The following is a 20160-nucleotide window of genomic DNA, read 5'->3' as shown; positions in this document are numbered from 1 at the left end:
GCAAACAACTGTAGGGAGTATGGCCAAAGAAGAGAACTAAAGGTCACATATAAATATAACTAATCAAATTAGAAATGGGAGGAACAGGGGTAGGAAAAAATATCTTAACTAACTTCCTCATCTTTCCCATTAAGGAGTCAGTAGATACCATTTAAAGTTGAAAGGGATAATTTAAAAATAACAACAACTTCAGCTCTTAAAATTTTGCATAACATTTTCTTAATTTAGGGAGTCCTCTTAAGAACCAATATCTCTAGTGGTAAAGAAATATTTATCTGATATTCATCAGTCTTTTTTTTTCAGTTTACAGTTTCTTTCTCATCTGCAAATTAAATTTAATTATTTTAATTTTAAACTGCATGAGTATAATCTCTTTTTGTAAAGGTCAATATGGAGTCATGGAATAATCAGTCCTGACTTATTTGGTAAAACTTCCATATATCTTTCAGGCTTTATACCTGTTTATGTCCATGGAGAGGTATCTGGGAGAATGTTTTGTTGTTTGTTTGTTTAAAAAAATTGATTTTACAGAGGAGAAGAAGAAGAAGAAGGAGAAGAAGAAGAAGAAAAAGAGAGAGACACACACATTGATGTGAAAGGGAAACATTGATCAGCTCCCTCCTGAATGCTCCCTACCGGGGATTGAGCCTGCAACCACAGCATGTGCCCTGACCAGGAATCAAACTGGCAACCTTTAGGTGCTAGGGTCTACCACCTGAGCAACACTGGCCAGGGTTAAATTTTTTTTTTTTAATGTCCTCTATCACCTGAATTTTTTTAGAGTATTTGCTGCGTTTTAACTTATTTTATTCTTTTAATAAATCTATATTTAGAGTTTTCAATTTTAGTTTTCTAGGATGTGTGGATGGAAACACTTTTCTCTAAGAACCCTATTGTGTGATAACAATTGAATCAGTTGATGTATTGTCCTTATGAACAGTTTAAGTAAATTGGTCATCTTTCAGAACAAAAGGCAATTCTTCTGGAGGGCTTGGGAGTGAGGAGTTGGGGGAGAAGTGTTATTGGTACAGATGAAATATGTTTATTAAATAACTAGAGTCCTGGTGCATGAATTTGTGCATGAGTGGGCTCCGGCCTGCCTGCCCCGATAGGGGCCGATCAGGCCAGGCCAGTCAAGGGGAGGAGCCTTGGGCAGTTGGCCAGCTGGCCCCATCCCCTGGTCAAACTCCCTGGTCGAACTCCTGGTCGAGGGGACAATTTGCATATTAGCTTTTTATTATATAGGATGTCCTAAACCAGTGATTCTTAACTGGGGTGAGGGGGAGTTTCATTCCCTTCCCCCAACCCAGGGAACATTTGGCCCTGGCTAGGGAGAGTTTTGTCACCACTGGGGTTGGGGGAGTGCTACTGGTATCTATTTAGTTGTTAAACATGCTAAATATACAGGACAGCCCTATAGCAAAGGACTATCTGGTCCAAAATGTTAATAGAGCCAATTTTGAGAAACCCTGCCCTAAAGTCTTAGAAAGGAAACCATTTTATAGACAATTAATTCACTCACAAGAGTGAACCTGGAGACAGAGGATCTAATTTTGGAGATGAAAGCTTTCCAAGGAGCTCAGTTTATTCTCTGGCTACAGGGTTTTTAGCCAGTACATTTATTAAAAACAACATTTCTGCTTTTTATTGGTTTTTAATTAGTCTTTAACCGTAATATCAATTTGTTTGTCATTGAGGGATGAGAAATTGTCATTGTAATCAGTGACCTTCACTGAGCTGGTCTCTGAATTCGGTCCTTACCTGCTGGCAAGCCCAACCAGGCTACTTGAAGTCTTTGTGAAACCAGTTGATGGTCAGGATCAGTTGAATGAAGCAGGAAGTTAATGCAGGAAGACTGGACCTGGCTTGGTATATAAGCATGTAGGAATGAACTCCCGCTCCTCACTCACCGTAAGGTCTATCCATTGCCGTGAATCAGAAACAACACATCAATAGATGGGCGCGGGAATGGCTTCAGTTGAGTGGAGATTTTGCTTTTAGCCCAACAGCACCCACGCCAGAGAAAATCTGTGCATGCTGAATTGCCTGCCTGGTTTATGATTACAAACAGCCTTCATAGGAAATCTCAGCATCGCTGGCTGCTGCTTTCAGCAGCTCTTTCTGAAGTCAGTATCCCTTGATGTCAATTATTTTATTTTAGCCACAGCCATTACTCTCTGGCAGTGCTTCCTGCAAATGTGTCATTTCAGGAAAGCTAAACCTGGAAATGGCTTGTGACGTGCCTTCTGACGTGACCATGCCAAGAACACATGGCTCTTGTGCGTATTAGATGCCAGATGAACAGAGCTCTTGATCTGAAACTTTGATAAGGTCAGAAATCTATGCAAAAATTAAAAGCCACCATTTCCTTGGCTGTAAGTGATGTAGTGTTCTCATCTATCTTTAAAATACTTAATGCAAGCCCAAGCATCTGAATTTAATTGTAATTCAGTGAACCTAACCCATTCACTACAAAGCAGGTATCTATTGAAGGTTTTGGGCAGCAGGAGAAAGTAAGGGATGGCATTGAGGATAAACCTTCTAGTCTCTAAATAACCTTTGATGGAACCTCTGCTCCTATAGCTCTGTCTTGTGCCCTCTGATTAGGTCAGGGGCATTCTTCTTGCTGTTGGGAACAATTTGATTTAGACCTTCTCTGATGTCTTAGGCTATGCAGAGAACTGGTGAGAACTTCGGGAAGAAGATCAAGAAATCATAGCTGTCCCACTTGATTTGGTCTGTTGTTGATATTCAGAGTATGATGGCAAAAATGGATTACTTATTAATTGGTTTATGGCAGGTTAAGTACTGAGATAATGTTGGACTTTTCCCCCAAGGATTTTTCTGAAAATAATCTTTTTATTTTTTATGATTTAAACCTAGAGTAAGCCATAAAAAAACAAATGAACACTCCCTTATTGATAAACAAAGAGAAAATACTCCCTTGATGTAAGGGGGTGTGGCATGAGGCTCTTTCTAGCATTCTGTCAGCTTCAATTAACAAGCAAAGCTTCAGTGTTCATTACCCTTAGGTTATAAAATAGCAAGTGGTTATTAACTGCTCTTAAGAGGAGCTATAATTACAGTATCACCAAATGCTGAGTGTGTGGTTTCTCCCCCTCCCCCTTTTTAATGTACCAGGGATTCCAGCATCTCTTCACACTGTTCTAATTTAAAAGTCTCCAGTGATCTCTAGCCCCCGGCATTTCCTACCATCCCAAGAATAATAGCAACACTTATCTACCTAAAATAAACAAGCAGACACTTTAAGGACAGCTGGAGACCTTGAACAGTTTTGGCCATGGCTTATCAGCCTCCTGTGATGCAGCTGTAAAGCCAGGAAACGCTTGAAAACTTAACTTTATCCTGAATACAACATCCCTAGCGGTGTCACATCTGCATTCATGAGCTGGAAGGAACCTAGGGACTTAAATGAAGTTAAGTAACCTAACTTACAAGGCGATTGGGAAGGGTTCCTTCACTCTTGATGTGATTATCCTCATTATTCATTCTGCACGGGGGAGGTGGGGTGGGGTGGGGAGGGGGTGAACCTGTTGTCTATACATAACTGTGAACCGAACATGTCAGGAGTCTGCCAGGCCCATATCTGCATCTTTGCATTTTGTTGTCACTCTTAACCAACAAGGTATAATGAGTTTCTCTGCTGAAATCAAGAGGTACTGAAATATATGGATTTGGAGGAATCTCCAAAGCACAGTGACAACTTAGCAACTTGCCAGAGCCTTAGGAGTAGGGGAGTATAACCTGAAGCCTGTGTAGTCTTTGGTGTGCTCAGTCTTTTAGGGAGTCCAGTGGAGGCAGGTGCAGGACTGAAGCTTTCTAACAATATGTATATGCGACATAAACATGTATCTTATCATTCACCAGAAGGGACACTACTGCTGTGCTAGGAGAGAGACCCAACATTTACACTTCCCAACAGTAAAATTGAGATTACAGTGACCTTTCCACCTTTCAATGCTCTGTCTCCCCTTCTATTTACAGGGCAGGCAAGTGGGTTTACAGTTGTTAATATGAAAAAAATACTATAATAATTAATAAATAATATTACAAGAATATATTGTGTTTCACATACAACTGTAAACTACTTTTGCCCCACCATGTATTGTACGTATATTGTGAGACACCTGCCTGGGGCCCAGTGTCCAGATGGCAGCTCTGGGACTAAGAGACCAGTAGATGAATACTAACTGCCCTTATTGCATCATCAGTTTAGTGAAGTGGCTATAGGTATACATCAATGTTATTCATTAGCTGAGCACCTACCATGGGGATTAGTTTTGGAGACGCAAAGATGGAAAGACCATTGTTTCTGCTTCCAAAAATTTTTCCGTCTACTTGCTGAGAAAATCCAAAGAGATACTTCGGAATCCAAAGAGGAAAGTCAATGGAAGAGAATTGCTTGAGGATTTCAGAGGAGACTTCTAGGAAGAGGTAATAGCTTGGGTGAGTATTGGAGAGAAAAGAGGAATTAGATGTCAGGGGGAGTTGGGAGTGGGTGGACAGGAGGTAGGAGAAAGGGCATTGCAAGTTGAGGCAATGGCAGAGCAATCACTCACTGTTGAGAAACAGTAATTGTGTAGAGCTCCTGGTTGACCTGTTCCTAAGGTTGGCATCCTTTCGGGCTTGTTTTCCCTGTGTTAGCAGCCTTCCGCAGGACAGAAAGGCCTGCCCAGGCACTGCAGGCCTGTTACGGGTTTCAGAATGATTCAATAGCATAGCTGGATCTGGCTCTCACCAGTTAGCAGGTGCAATCTGAGCTCTATTGGCCCCCCAAGAGAAGGGCCAATAGGAGTGCACTCTAAACAGTTAAATGGTTGCACCAGCAAAATAAAGGGCCCAGTGTGGAGTGGGAATAAATATACCCTAGAACATTAAGAAATCAAGGTAAGAAGTCTTTGGCTTCCTCTGCTTCATTTTCAGTTCTACTTTACGTCCACCCTCAATTCCTCTGTGTCTGGAAGGAAAATGCAGAGTCACGACACTTTGATACCAGTTACATCTGACTGGATCTGGAGCTTCGTGCATTAGGGAAGTGGGAGGTCTTCCGTTCCAATGTTTAATTCCCCTCCTACTGCCTTCCCTCCTCCCCAGTCTCACTTAGCCATTTCTCCAGCTGTTGTTGGTAAGGAAACGGTAAACATGCACATAGCTTAAGTATGACAATATTATACAGAGCTTTCTTCGTGCGGCTGCTATATAAACCAGGCTCATGTATTGTAAAACCACAATGAGCAGCAAGAAGCATCCCTTCCTTTAAAGCATATCTCTGACTGGTTCTCTGATTGAGATGATAGTTCCCAAGCACTTCTTAGGTGGCCTGACCACTGAAGGTCAAATGAGAACTCAGCCTGGCAATGAACTAGCATATCAAAGCAGGAGACTTCCTTCCACTGGCCTTCTTCTTTCTTCCACTTCTCACAGATTGCTCATTATGCCCAAAAAACAAATAAGATCTGATCATTCCTCCCCTCAAATCTTTCTTCATTGGTCACAAACTGTGACCTCTCCTACCTGCCACAGCCCAGTGGAAGGAAGGTGAGGCTGGTGCAAGATTTCATATTAACATTCAGCACTTGATAAAAGCTATGATTGTTTTTAAATTAAAACAAAAGAAAACAAAAGAAAACAAAACAAATGATCATCTCCTAGTTTTTGAATGCAGGTTGATCCAGATTTGCTTCTTAGTCTGCCTTTCATTACAGTGTTTTAAATTAAGGTTGGATGCATGAGCACTGGGCAATAAAGGGGAGGAGAACACCATCATCTGATGGATTTACCTCAAGGTCACTAACTGGAAAAATTCCATTTTTCAGTCATGGCAGGTGTGTCTCCTTCCTCCCTCCCTAAGCCCAGGTTGCACTGGCCTTGGCTTCCACACACCCCGCGGTGTGTGACCCAGGAGCAAGCCCACACAGTGAGGCTGTGGAGGAGTCTCCAAGTTAAGGAGAGAAAAGCCCTGCCCGGAGAGTGCAGTTAAGAGCACTATTTCTTTATTTCTGGCTTCATCCTATTCACACTTTGTTGCACATTCTGCAGTGTGCAAAGGGGAGCACTGTTTATCCACACAGATATGGAACTGTTGATCTTAATTGGTCTTCATAACTGTCTGCTTGGTTTTCATTTCTCTTCCTCCCAGTTTAATTAACCCTTCTCCCTGGCCCCTGAAACCAGTGTCCTGTCCATGCCAAAATGCTGACTCCCACAGCAATGGGGCTGGCGAACGGACAGATCTGTCACAGAGCAGTCCTTGTTTTTTAGTCTGCGTTATCGACAGATCATCAGAGGGACCATTGGCTTTGTGCTGGGGTATGAAGAAAGGACATTCCTATTGCTTAATTGTTGCCTAATTTAGCAGTCAAGAAAGTGGTTTCTTAGGGGTAGAAAAGGTGAAGTTTTATTGAAAGGAATGCCCAAGATATGATATTGTGAATTACATACCTACCTTTCTTCATGTGAGTGTATTTTTTAATAGATATATTCTTGAAAATATATAAGTTGAAACTTAAAAAGTTATTATAACTACTAGTACAGAAGTGCTATTTCAGACTTTGGTTATGTGAGAAAAAAAACAGTTTGTAAATAAATACTCCCTCTCTAATTTAGTTTATTTTCTTTTAATATATTTTTATTGATTTCAGAGAGGAAGAGAAAGGGAGAGAGAGAGACAGAAACATCAATGATGAGAGAGAATCATTGATCGGTTGCCTCCTGCATGCCCCACACTGGGGACTGAGCTCAAAACCCAGGCACGTGACTTGAGCCATGACCTCCCAGTTCACAAATTGATGCTCAACCACTGAACCACACTGGTCAGGCTAGTTTCTATATAATGAGTGTACCAAAGGTTGAGTTTGCATAAAGCCAGGGAAACCTGAATTTTGACCTGCATCTCACTGTGCCACTGATGGGAAGGTGTGACCGATGGTGACTATACTTACCTCTCTGTTATGTGTGCTGCTTTTTACATAGTCCCTACCTGCTGTCAAACACCTGCTCGATGAGTGTACCAAAGGTTGAGTTTGCATAAAGCCAGGGCAACCTGAATTTTGATCTGCATCTCACTGTGCCACTGATGGGAAGGTGTGATGATGGTGACTATACTTATCTCTCTGTTATGTGTGCTGCCTTTTACATAGTCCCCACCTGCTGTCAACCACCTGCTCACCTGCTGGCAGATTTTGTCCTGCCAGAGACTCAGTATGACCTCATTTATTTGAGGTTTTGAGTATGTGTTATCAAAGCCCAAGTGACTCTAGGCATTGTTCATTCAACTGGAGGCAGAATTGCAACCCATGAGAGTGGTACAATCCCTTAGAGTGGGGTTGTTCAATATGGGGCTGTTCCCTGGAAAATTACCCTGTCCATCTAGACACCTGACCTCCATGGATTCAATTCTAATGTTTGGTGAGAAGAAACTGCTGTGTGTGGGATAGGGATGCTGAAGTGCTCTGTCAGCTTATGTTGGATCCCTTCTGTCTTCATTAGCATTTTCCCAAGTTGAGCCACGAAATGAAGCTAACTACATAAATGACACTTCAATATCCAAATGTGCTCCCCCCTCCACCCCTGCTTCCTAATGATAGAATTTAGCCACAGGCCCCAGTGAAATGACAAAATACTACAAACTACAGGGTTTATGGACCTTGACAATCTGCTTGAAATGTTTTCCAAGCAAAATCCCAATGTCCTCTGAGAACAAATTCTTCAACTCTTTCCACTTCCAGCCTGAGAAACAGGTTAGAGTTTGAGTTACTATTTGTTAGAGGCATTTTGAATGTACCCTAATTTACGTGTAACCTGGCCTTTATGTTCTATGGGAGTAATAATAGAATATTTATTGAAAAGGGAAATTACATAAGGTAAGTAGTCTGGTCCTTACCCAGGCTGCCCCATCCTGAGGGAGAGTCTGTGCCATGTGTTATGAAGGGCAATGAAGGCCCTGCCCCTCAAAGCCTTCCCTAGACCAGGAAAGGATACCCCAACATCCCTATCCCCTAGTCACCAGCTCAGTCATCATCCCCTTAGTGCAAATGTAGGTACGGCTGGTGCCACATTCTGGGCCCTTCTGCTAGGGAAGGTTACTGACAACGTAGACCATCCTCCCTTTCTCACAATTATTCCTAGGCCTATTCCTGCTGTCCAGGAATATCATTGCCTATGATTTTCCATTCATCACTTATTTGATAAATTCATTTGTCACCCTTCCCTGGGCTTGCTGGGCACAAAGCACTGTGCTTCATGATGGAAATGCCAAGCTGATTAAGACCCACTGCAAGAGGATGCAAGCCAGCACGGAGGCCACCGTGTGCACAGGCAGCGAGCACAGCATTGTGTGAGAGAGTTGTGATAGGAGTATGGACAGCATCAAAGACACAGAGCAGGAGTCACTGTGACAAATTAGTGAACGTTATTTGTAATAACGTTCATCACTATGAGCTTAAAGCTAAGACATTCTCTAAAATCATTCTTATTGCTCAATATTGGAATTTATCATTTCTTTACTATTGACACATGTGGACAAATTGGGTGGGGGGGCGTTTGTTTCTTGGAGATATTGGCTTTGCTAAAGTAGTGCCCATGCTGAAAAAAAATGAGAACTGAAAATATAAACCATATATTTCAACCTACCCATACAGGGAGTCTGGGAGCAATTTCACCTAATTTCTGTTTTAAAATATTTCAATCTAAAGACATCATTTTAAGACATCTCTTCAGATACTGATGAATAAATCCTTCGTAAATTTGTGGATGTGTCATAAATTTAAAATGTCAAGCAACACATTAGATTTGGAAGTGGAGACATTTCTCAGGAACCAAAATTATGTATGTGGAAACAGAGATGGATTAAGAAATATAAGCTAAATCCCACCAATAACAATTGAAATGGAAATTACCAGGGTAGAAATTACTCTTGATTAAGGGAAATGCTTGCAATACAGATTTTTATAGTGCAATTCTATTATTATTTATATACTACTTACCTGGCATTCATTCTATGCCAGCCTGCATTATTGGGGGGAAGGGAGTTCCTCTCTCTCCTTATCTAAAATGCAAACTCCTGAGGGCAAGGATTTATTGAATCCCCAGGATCTGTGTGTTCAGTGAGTGCTGCTATTTCTGCTACTGATGGTTCTAGCCACTCTGAACCCACATCAATGGTTAAAATCCTGCCAACTCAGATCTCACCAGGCCTTTATTATCTTCAATTCCCAGTTCTCTCTGGGGGCATTGGCACCAACATTATGGTGCTTTTACTTCAGGGTGCCTAAGTACTGGGAGGGGGACAGGCATGTTCTCTTTTTACTCAGAACAGCCTAAGAGTAACATTTGCCAGGCTTCCAAAGGGGAATAGAGTGGAATATGGCTATTATGATGTGTGTATGTGATGGAAAGCATGACTCCAAAGGAATTTGGAATGAATATAATGAAGTAATAAGGATGAATAGTTTGATTAAATCTAGTAAAGGAATATCTAGTCTTAGAATCTGCAAAAAACTTGATGATATAAATGAAGACAGGGTCACGGCAGGGTCTCCAGTGCAACCAAGTGTGTGTATCAGCACAGTGTGGAAAGTTCCAGAAGCATCCAGGCGTGAATCTAAAAGTTCATAACTTTCATTGGATGCAGTTGCAACACATGGAAAGAAAACTACCACAGTGCATAGATGTCTATGGGGAAAGCCACCTGCCAACCTGAGCACTGTCTCTTACCCCTCACACTGGGAATGGAAGTGCCTGGAAGATAGGGGCTTCTGCTTCTGCTTATGTCACTCAGTAATTGATAGGTAATGAGGCTCCAAGGACAGCTTTGTAGGGCAAAGGAAAACACAGCCAAGAAAGGCTACTTAAGTAGATAGTGGGAGGTTGGAAGACTGAGCACTTTATTGGACAAAAGGTCAACATTCATGAGTGAGAAAAAAGAGGTGGTGTTTTGGGGGTGGGGAAGTGATGGAGGAAAAATTCCAAAGTATGCCGCAAGTCAGGCTTAGGAATGTGTCTCAATTAGGAAAGGAAGTGAGCTGGAAGCTCTGTCTTCTGATGCGCATGGACAGGGATGGAGAGAGAGGAGGGGGAGCAAGTGAGGAAAGGGCCAGACAGGAACATGAACTAGTCCATAGGGATGTAGGGCTTTGCACTAAGCCCTGAAATACGCAACGAGCATATGACAATTTTAAAATTGGACTTTTGCCCACACAACATTGAACTATCTCAGTTTGGTGCAAAAGGGCAGGGCATCTTTCCTCCAGAATGAGTGCGGCCTGAGGGGTAATTCTCCTGATTCTGCAGCTCTGCTATGTCAGGTTTGCCCACTCTGGGGCAACAAGGGCTTTCTTTGATGACTTCCTGACTCAAGTGATACTTACTGGTAGCTAACTGTGCTGGGTCTTCCCGTTTACCTCCCCACACATGCAGATTCATTTTCCCCCTTGTTTGTGCTTAGTTCTGAGCCCTGAGAAGCTGACCCTGAGTTCAGAGGTAGAAGGAGAGAGAGGCCAGGGTACTTTCTTCCTGCTCCCTCTCTGCTTCTTTGTCTCATATGGCGGTTGCTGTGTCTCTTTACAGACTCAACTTTCACTGGGTTCCCAAAACACTACTTCCTTTCCGTTCAGCCTAGGATGGTACCAGCCTCCCGTTATTGCTGCAACACCCTGATTTATTCACTTAGCCCTGCCCACACCTCTGTCTCTCTACCTTGATAATCTGAAGTGAATTTGTCTCTTGCCAAAACAAACACTGACGTTGTGCCAGGCTCTATTCTCAGTTTTCTGTGTGCATGAACCCATTTTATCCTCCCAACACTTTATTGATGAGGCTGAGCCACAAAAAGGTTCAGGCACTTGCCTAAGGTAGCACAGTAAGTGGCAGAGTCAAGGTTTGAACCTAGACAGTTGAGCTCTAAACTCTTAGCACTTAACCACTGATCCATCCTATCTCTCTTCCAGCTCACATCACTTCCTGGAGCACAGCTAAGAATGAGAAAGTGGACACAAAGACGCAAAGAGTTCTAATAGTAGTTCATATACTAAAGCTTATTAGCTCATATACTGAAGCTTATTCATAGGAAAACCTCACAGGTCACAATTAACTCTAATGTTACTTCATTCTAATAAGATAGGCTATCAGATTTCCTACTCCAATGGTTCTCAACCTTGGTTGTACAACAGAATCACCTGGGGATTTTGAAACGGTCCTTGTGCCCAGGACATGCCCCAGACATGAAGTCAGAACACTGGAAATGGGATGCAGGAATGGATAGTGTTTTAAATTCCCCGGAGATGTTAGCATGCTGTCGAAAATTGAGAACTATGTCCTAGCCCACAGTAGCTCTTACTAGAAGGCAAGGATTATGCGTGGATAGGCCTGGTGATATAAGAGTAACAGCTGACAGCTACACAAAGGGAGGATAACAAGAAGCTATGGAGAGTTTGTGCAAGAACAGCCCCTCTTCCATCTCCATTCCTTGAAAAAGGGTCATGATCTGGGTTCACTTAATGCTTGGGCAAATTGTTCCTGGGTCTGAAAACAGGTTATTTTCTTATTATTACATTTCTAGAGGCCCAGTGCATGAAATTCGTGCACAGGGGAGGGGGGGGTGTCCCTCAGCCCGGCCTGCACCCTCGCAATCTGGGACCCCAACTGCCAGTGTAACTGGCAGTCACTCAGCCCGGCCTGCACCCTCTCGCAATCTGGGACCCCAACTGCCGGTGTAACTGGCAGTCGGACATACCTCTCACAATACAGGACCGGTGGCTCCTAACCGCTCACCTGCCAGCCTGATCGCCCCTAACTGCTCGCCTACCTGCCTGTCTGATTGCCCCTAACTGCCTCTGCCTGCCTGCCTGATCGCCCCTAACTGTTCACCTGCCTGCCTGCCTGATAGCCCCTAACCACTTTAAGCCTGCCTGATTGCCCCTAACTGCTCACCAGGCCAGCCTGCCTGATTACTCCTAACCACCTCTGCCGTGGTGGCTTTGTCCAGAAGGACGTCCGGAATGACGTCCAGAAGGTTGTTCGGCTGTCTGGTCTAATTAGCATATTATGTTTTTATTATTATAGATAGTAATTGTCCTGAGTTACTTTTTTACTTATCATTTATTTTTAAAGGCATTAATATATGAAAAGCTTAACATACTAAGAAAGTTACAATACACAAATGTGCTCAATAGTGATATTGACAGATTAACTTTTCTGCACTATATGTGATCTTGAGTTTGTTTTACCCATTCATATTTTCATGTTCGGTTATTCAGACTGATTATTCCCTAGAAATACCTGGATGATTAAGCATGAGTCACATGCAACAAAAGCAAATGCAGATGTTTGTGCCACTCAACCAAGTATTCATAAAGAAAATGATGTAAACTTTGTTCACATCGACCAGGGCACATCAAAATATCCTTCTCCTTGGGAGAGAGCTGCACCTATTAAAAAATACTGCACCTTCCTTCTTTTTTTATTTTGTTTGAAACTCATATAGTAACCAGTAGGATAACCACTCATGTACCAAGAGATTAACATAATTTCCAAAGCATCAGGATCATCAAGAGAATCTGGACATATGGGAGGTGGTGGTGGGATTATTGGTGGTTCAGAGGAAATGAAGGCAGCCAGCATGATAGGAAGGGTGGTGGGCCATTGAATTTTAGACATAGCTTTCCTGGTGCCAGTTCTGATCCTGACCTGGGGAGAGGGGTGGAGGGAGAGAAGGATTCCACAGAACAGCTTTTGACTTGCTGTTATTTTGGTTTGTTTCCAGGATACATGCAGGAGTTATCATTTCATCTGTTGAAATTTGACTTTCATTTTCATTCTCCTGAGCACCCTGTTCTATGTTACTAGCTACTTCAGCCCTTGTGGAAAGTAGATCAGACAGATTTTGCTCCTCTCTATTTCCGCAGCCGGTAAAAGCCACATCACAGTTCTCTCTCTAAAAATCAATGGCAGCAAAGATCGCTGGGTAAATGCAGTCTTCTCCTGACCAAATGGCAGAACATTTGTCACCAATTTTCCACTGCTTCAAGGGACTTGTGCTATTCTTTTTTTGGCTTTTATTTTTAGCAGGTTTTCTTTTAGGTGTGCCTTTTGATTTATCTGAAGCTTCAGAAATGTCACCATTCTTTAGAGCAGCGGTTCTCAACATGTGGATCGCAACCCCTTTGGCGGTCGAACGACCCTTTCACAGGGGTCGCCTAAGACCATCCTGCATATCAGATATTTACATTACGATTCATAATAGTAGCAACATTACAGTTAGGAAGTAGCAATGAAAATAATTTTATGGTTGGGTCACAGCATGAGGAACTGTATTTAAAGGGCCAGAAGGTTGAGAACCACTGCTTTAGAGCATGCTCATATGAGGCCACAGCTTTATCTAAGTTTTGATCAGTGCTGTATCATCCCACTTGTCTGAATCGCTCTGAGTCGTGTGCAGGGACACAGCCACCACCACGAGGTGAATGCCACGTGCGAGGAATGGGCTGTCCACCTCCCTGAGTCACTTAAGGTAGAATTACTGTTAACATACTTTGTTTACTGACGCAAAGGAAATATACACCTTTTAGAAAGCTTTTCACCTCCCAAAATGACATCATTAAGGTTACTCTTAAATAGGTCAACTTCAGGTATCAGGAAGATTCACTTGAAATATGATACTTCTTATTGATCTATAGATGCCAAAGAAAAGAAATTGCCATATGAGGCATATGTTTATCAAATATTCCCACCTGCTCTTTAGCAGAAGCTAAGTCCACCTGCTCTTGATTCATGGTCATAGTTGACATTTAAAACTTGTTTAGTCCTGATGTGAGTGATTGGACAAACACGAGCACTCACCAGGTGGGTGCCAGCGCTGGTTCCCTGGGAAATGGTGCAAACACAAGGAGAACTCAGGCTCCGGGTATCTGAACATCAGACGGTTTCCTGTTGTCAGAGTTGGTCATGTCTTTTGGACTGGACTGGAATATTCCATCAGCCTGTTCCTTACAGCAGACCAAATGACTTTGATTTCTTTCTGATGTTTCTTGTGGCTCCTCTTGTTTACATGCTTGCCTGCAAAAAGCTGATGTGGGGATGTGATGACAGCTTGTGGGCTGCTGAGCGACTGGCACTGGTCCACCAGAGTCCAGCCTCATTTCTTCCCCCACCATTAGCTCAGAAGTTGGGGCACTGAGCAAGGGGAAATTCGACAATGACCATGCCAAACATAAGCCAAGAGCCCCACTTCGCCCCACTTCGCCCCACTTCGCCCCACTTCGCTCATCTGCTTCAGCCCTGCATCTCTGCTCCCAGTAACTCCTCCCCTCCCCACTCTCAAAGGGCCCTGGTACTGTTTTTTATTAGCTCACTCTGAAAACAAATATTTCAGCCTAGGTACACAGAGGTATCTTCAAGGCATGGCTTCTGGGGAATGTCTTACAGCAGCAGCCTCACACAGACTCAGCTCCTGTTGAGTTGCTTGTCCTTGACACTGTTGACATTTGGGATCATGCTGTTCTCTGTTGTGGGGCTGTGTTGTGCACTGTAGGGTGTTTAGCAGCATCCCTGGCTTCTACACACTGGATGCCAGGACCATGAAGACTCTCTCCCAACATTGTGGCAATGAAAATGTCTCCAGACATAGCCAATATCTCCTGGGGGCAAAACTGCCCCTGTTTAAGAATCACTGTGCTAAGGAAAAGACATGAGGAGACCCTAACCTTCAATCTCCATTGGACACTGGGGTCAATGACTAAATTGAAATCTCCAGCACTTGACTGTGAGATATGTGGGCAGTTGTCTTCTAGTTGTCGTGTTGTCCTGAGGATGAAGCATTAGGTCTGTTCTGTACGGAATCCCTGGGTTGACTGGAAACTTCCCAATAGTCAGAGCTGTCCCAAGTTGAAATGAATGGTCTCAGGAGTGGCTGGACTCCCCTTAGGGGGCAGGCTGGAAATCTTCTACTTGCTCTTCCAGGACCATCTAACCTCCTCTCCCCTGCTCTGTGCCCCAGAGTCTCACCTATAGGGACTCTGTTGATGGGCTTCTTTGCCTTCTGGCTTCTAGTTGGAAGGATGGAGGAGGTGAGGTCAGGGCATTCATTCCCCAGGTGCCCTCATCATGCAAGGTCACTGTGGGTTTACTGTGCCCTGTGACAGGGGTCTCAGCTACTGTGGGGTGGCCATCATTCAGAGTGCTCTGCCACTTGTGCCCAGGTGTGATAGGGAAGCATCTCAGGTATTAGCCTGGCTGCTCATTTGATCCTCATGAGGACCTTTAGGAAGGAGGTGCTAGTATTTTCTGCATTTTGCTCATCAGAAAACTGAACTCTAGAGGGGTTGAGAATTTCCCAAGATCACTTGGCTATAAGTGGTAGAGCTGGGATTGAACACAGGAAATATGACCCACAGCCTGTGCTATATTAAACGACATAATTGTGCTCTCTCATTTACTGCTCACAATTCTAGGAAGTAGGTATCATCATCCCCTCTTTATAGTCCTTGTGTAGCATTGCTGTAATACAGTGCAGGGGCTTGAGCCTCTGGTGCCTATAGTTTGTCAGTCTTGAAAAAATTGTTCATTCTCCCTTATTGTCTGTGAATGAGAAATGTTTACAGTTTCCTGTACACTTAAAACTGTAACATATTGCTGAGAAAATTAAAGAAAACCTAAATAAGTGGAGAGATATAATGTGTTCATGAATCAGGACATTCAATATTGGTAAGATGTCAATTTCTCTGAATTGATTTGTAGATTCAACATCATCCCAATCAAAATATCAGTAGGCTTTTTTTGGGTAGAAATTTACAAACTAATCTGAATTTCATGTAGAAGCACAAAGGATCTATAATAGCAAGATGAAACAAAACAAACAAAAGCAAAAAAGGGCAAAAATATTGACAAAAGAAGAACAAAGTTGAAAGACTAATGCTACCTGACTTCAACACATTATAAAGCTACACTAGTCATGAGAGTGTGGTATTGGCTTAAAGATAGACAAATAGATAAATAGAACAGAAGTAGATCTCCACACATATCATAGACAATGGTGCAAAGAAAATTTAGTGGAGAAACATGGGCCTTTTAACAGTTGGTGTTAGTATAAATGGATATCCATATCTAAAATAATGAACTTCAATCCATACCTCCCATCATGTAAGTATTAACCCAAAATGGATCAAAGATAAACATAAAACCGAAACCATAAACCTTCTAGAATAAAATATAGGAGAAATGTTTTGACCTTGTGTCAGGCAAAGATTTCTTAGATATCACACCAAAAGCATAATCCATAAAAGAACAAATTAATAAGCAGGACTTCATCAAAGTTAAAAATGTTTGCTCTTCCAAAGACACTGTTAATAGAATAAAAAGACAAGCTAGAGACAGGAAGAAAATATTTATAACACATGAATGTATCTAACAAAATAATTGCATTCATAATGGATTTTAAAAGTCTCAAAACTCAATAATAAGAAAACAAACAACCCAATTTACAAAATGGACAAATTATATGAACAGACATATGACAAGTAAGCAAATGGAAAGATGCTCAAGATCATTAGTCATTAGGGAAATGCAAAGTAAAACCATGATAAAATAACACTCCACACATATTAGAATGGCTAAAATAAAAAGAAAAATCTGATCACACCAAGTTTGGCAAGGATATGGAAGAACTGGGGCTCTCATATATTGCTGATGGGACTATAAAATGGTACAATTACTTTGGAACACAGTCTATCAGTTTCTTAGAAAGTTAGGTATATATCTACCATATGACCTAGTCATCTATTCCTAGGTTTTCACTCAAGAGAAAAGAAAGCACATGTCCATAGAAAGACTTTTATACAAATGCTCATCAAGCTTTATTTCTAATCATCCCAAACTGTGAATAACCTAAGTTCCTATCAACAAGTGAATAGATAAATACACTGTGGTCCATTTATATAATGAATTCTACTTAGCAACAATGAAAACAAAATGAGCTATTGATATATGCCACAACAGAGATGAAAACCAAAGTAATTATGCTGAGTAAAAGAATCCAAAAAACAAAATAAGTATGTACTGTGTGATTAATTTAAATGAATGTCCAGGAATTGTGAACTAATAGATAATGACATGAAGAAGATCAATGGTTTCCTGGGAATGGAATAGGAATAGGAAGGAGCAGAAGATAGGATTGTAAAGGGCACAAGGAAACTTTTGAGGGTGATGGTTATGTTCATTATCTTCATTGTGGTGATGGTTTTATAGGAGTATATGTATCGCAACATTATAAAAACATACACTTTAAATATGTGTAACATCTGTGGATATGGATTTATATGTGTGTGACAAGCTGGCACGAGGGCACAAGTATATACAAACCCTTCTCCCTAGACACACAGGGGAAGCAGACACACAGACACAGACACATACACACACATAAATGGGGAGAATGCTCTTGAGTTCTTATGCCATATTCTTCATTACTTCAGCCCTGCCCTCTATGTACTGTCTTATATATTCCTGAAGTTCTATACTAACTCAGACTTCATTTTCACTAGCACAGGTTTTGTGTGAAATCTAATGCCTCAAAAGTGCACAATATTCCAGAGTTGGGTGGAGAGTGGAGAAGGGACAGGGGTAAGATGCTAACCTATCACCCAGCAGGTGAGAGGTGCCACTTCACCTTTCAGCTCTGGAAGCTGAATTTTGTAATGAGCTGTCACTGTATTTATCACCTAACAATTACTGCAACTGGATAAGGTGTGAAAAAACCTGGAAAACATTAGCCTGTCAGCTACATTGGTATCTTTGATAAAGTTGTCTATGGCGGAGTCCCAGATACAATTGAAAATTAGTATGTGGCCTGTTAAAATGGTTTAGGTTCTTTCCATCCCTTCATTCTGAAGACTGCTTCTGCTTACAATATGGCAATTGTTTTGTCAGATCACTAAAGGCAGTCATATTATTAGAACATCTTGATCTTGACTTTATATATGGTTGAGTCAAAATTACACGTGCTGGTTCAGCTGCAGTTCAAAAAGAATAGAGTGAAGCCTGAACTGTTGCTGGGCTGCCTGCCCAGGTGTACCCCATAAGGTGATGTTTAACTTGAAGAATATACCATGGTCTATGGTCTGTTAGTTCCATAAAAGTGATTTTGTTGGCATGCTTATGGTGGAACCTGCTTACAACATCAATATAATTATAGTAATTTAAAATAATAATACAACTGGCAAGCTTTGAGGCAGGACTGTCAATAGACTCACTGTATGAGAAGCCAAATTATCACAAAGTTGCTTGGTGTCTACAGAATCAGTACAAAAGCTTTTACTTGATCTTAGACTATTACTATCAATGGCTTGAGGCACTCTTATCCACAAAAGGGACAGTCTTGCCAAGGGAACCATAATGCTTTGGTGAACACTGCCAAGATTGCCTTCCTTAAATCTTCTAGGTTGATGGGCTCTGCCATTCAGAGGGCCTCTATGACTCTGATTCTTTTTACTGCTTCCTTGGCTAACCAATGCCTTCTGTTCACATAGCCTTTATCCAAACAGGCACGATGCAGACACTTAGTTTTCTGCTCACTAACTTACAACCATATATACATCTTTCTCATTACTGTACCCCCAGATCAGTGGGACTGTAATTTAGATGCTCCCACAGACTTCTCTTTTACACATAGATGGATGATTTCTTGGCTTACTTCCACAATTGGCTAAGTATATCCATTCTGTTTTATTAGTTTGCATGTATTTTATGTTCAATTTTACTAGTTTAATTCTGAAAGTTACCTTCTTTCCAGGAGGACCTGCCTCCATCCCTTCTGCTCCCCATTCTGACCATTGATTTGAGCCCAAGCTGTGCCATAAACTAACCTGTGATTCAGTAAACCCATTAATTTCACTGGCTGCAATATCACTGTTGATAAGATGGGCACAATATTCCCCCAACTTCTAAGGATAAAATTTCTTTTAAAGAGTGGAACAGTGAGCATGAAAAGAAGAGAATGTGAAAGAAAGATTAAAAAATGAAGGCATGGCCTGGCTGGTGTGGTTCAGTGATTGAGCATTTACTCATGAACCAAGAGGTCATGGTTCTACTGACCAGTTTCGGGCTCGATCCACAGTAGGGGGGTGTGCAGGAGACAGTTGATCAATGATTCTCTCTCATCTTTGATGTTTCTATTTCTCTCACTCTATCTCCCTTCTCTCTGAAATCAATACAAACATATTTTTTTAAAAACTGAAGGCACATATAATTAAAACTTTTACTATTTTTAATACATGATCTGTAAATATATGAAATACTAGAGGCCCAGTGCACGAAATTCATGCACTGGGGGGGGCGGGATCCCTCAGCCTGGCCTTCGCTGTAAATATATGAAATACTAGAGGCCCAGTGCACGAAATTCATGCACTGGGGGGGGGATCCCTCAGCCTGGCCTTCACTCTCTCACAGTCCAGGATCCCTCGGGGGATGTCCGGGACCCCTGGTTCCTTACCACCCACCTGCTCGCTGCTCCTTACAGCTCGGCTCGCTGCTCCGTAGTGCTGCCACAGAGGTGGGAGAGGCTCTAGCCACTGCAACTGCTCTAGCCAGCCATGAGTCTGGCTTCTGGTTGAGCAGCACTCCCCTTGTGGGAGCACACTGACCACCAGGGGGCAGCCCCCATGTTGAGTGTCTGTGCCCTGGTGGTCAGTGTGCATCATAGCAACCAGTTGTTCTGGTCGTTCCGCCATAACAGTAGCTTAGGCTTTTATTATATAGATGTTTGTATTTTGGAAAAGGCAGCTAAATAATGTAATGTAATCTGGCACTGTTGTAAATCTATTATCATTGTTACTTGATTTTATGTGACAAGAAATGTTTAGATTAAACCAGCCCCTTAATTTTCAGCCAAGTGGGAGATACAAATTTTATTTATTTTCCTGGCTAGCTGTTATGGTGGAGAAGGGAGACCTCAGAATGTTAAGTAGTTTGCCTAAGACCCTTAAAACTAAGAGACTACCTTCAATAAGTGGTTTTGGGAAAATTGGACAGATATATGCAAAAAAATGAAACTAGCCCACCAACTTACACCATACACAAAAATAAACTAAAAATGGATAAAAGACTTAAACGTAAGAAAGGAAACCATGAAAATCTTAGAAGAATCCATAGGCA

At 42.0% G+C, this 20160-nt stretch overlaps 1 protein-coding gene and 1 pseudogene across 1 annotated transcript in view; both read right to left on the bottom strand.

Moving 5' to 3' along the window:
• The window catches only part of NEDD9 (neural precursor cell expressed, developmentally down-regulated 9), a 179274-nt gene that overhangs the window by 82296 nt on the left and 76818 nt on the right, over positions 1-20160 (bottom strand). The window lies entirely within an intron of this gene.
• Positions 12141-13790, bottom strand: LOC102245466 (annotated as a pseudogene).

The sequence above is a fragment of the Myotis brandtii genome, unplaced genomic scaffold (genome assembly GCF_000412655.1).
Source record: "Myotis brandtii unplaced genomic scaffold, ASM41265v1 scaffold56, whole genome shotgun sequence".
Lineage (NCBI taxonomy): Eukaryota > Metazoa > Chordata > Mammalia > Chiroptera > Vespertilionidae > Myotis > Myotis brandtii.
The sequence above is the reverse complement of the archived record's forward strand: the minus strand, read 5'-3'. Positions and strand labels throughout refer to the sequence as shown.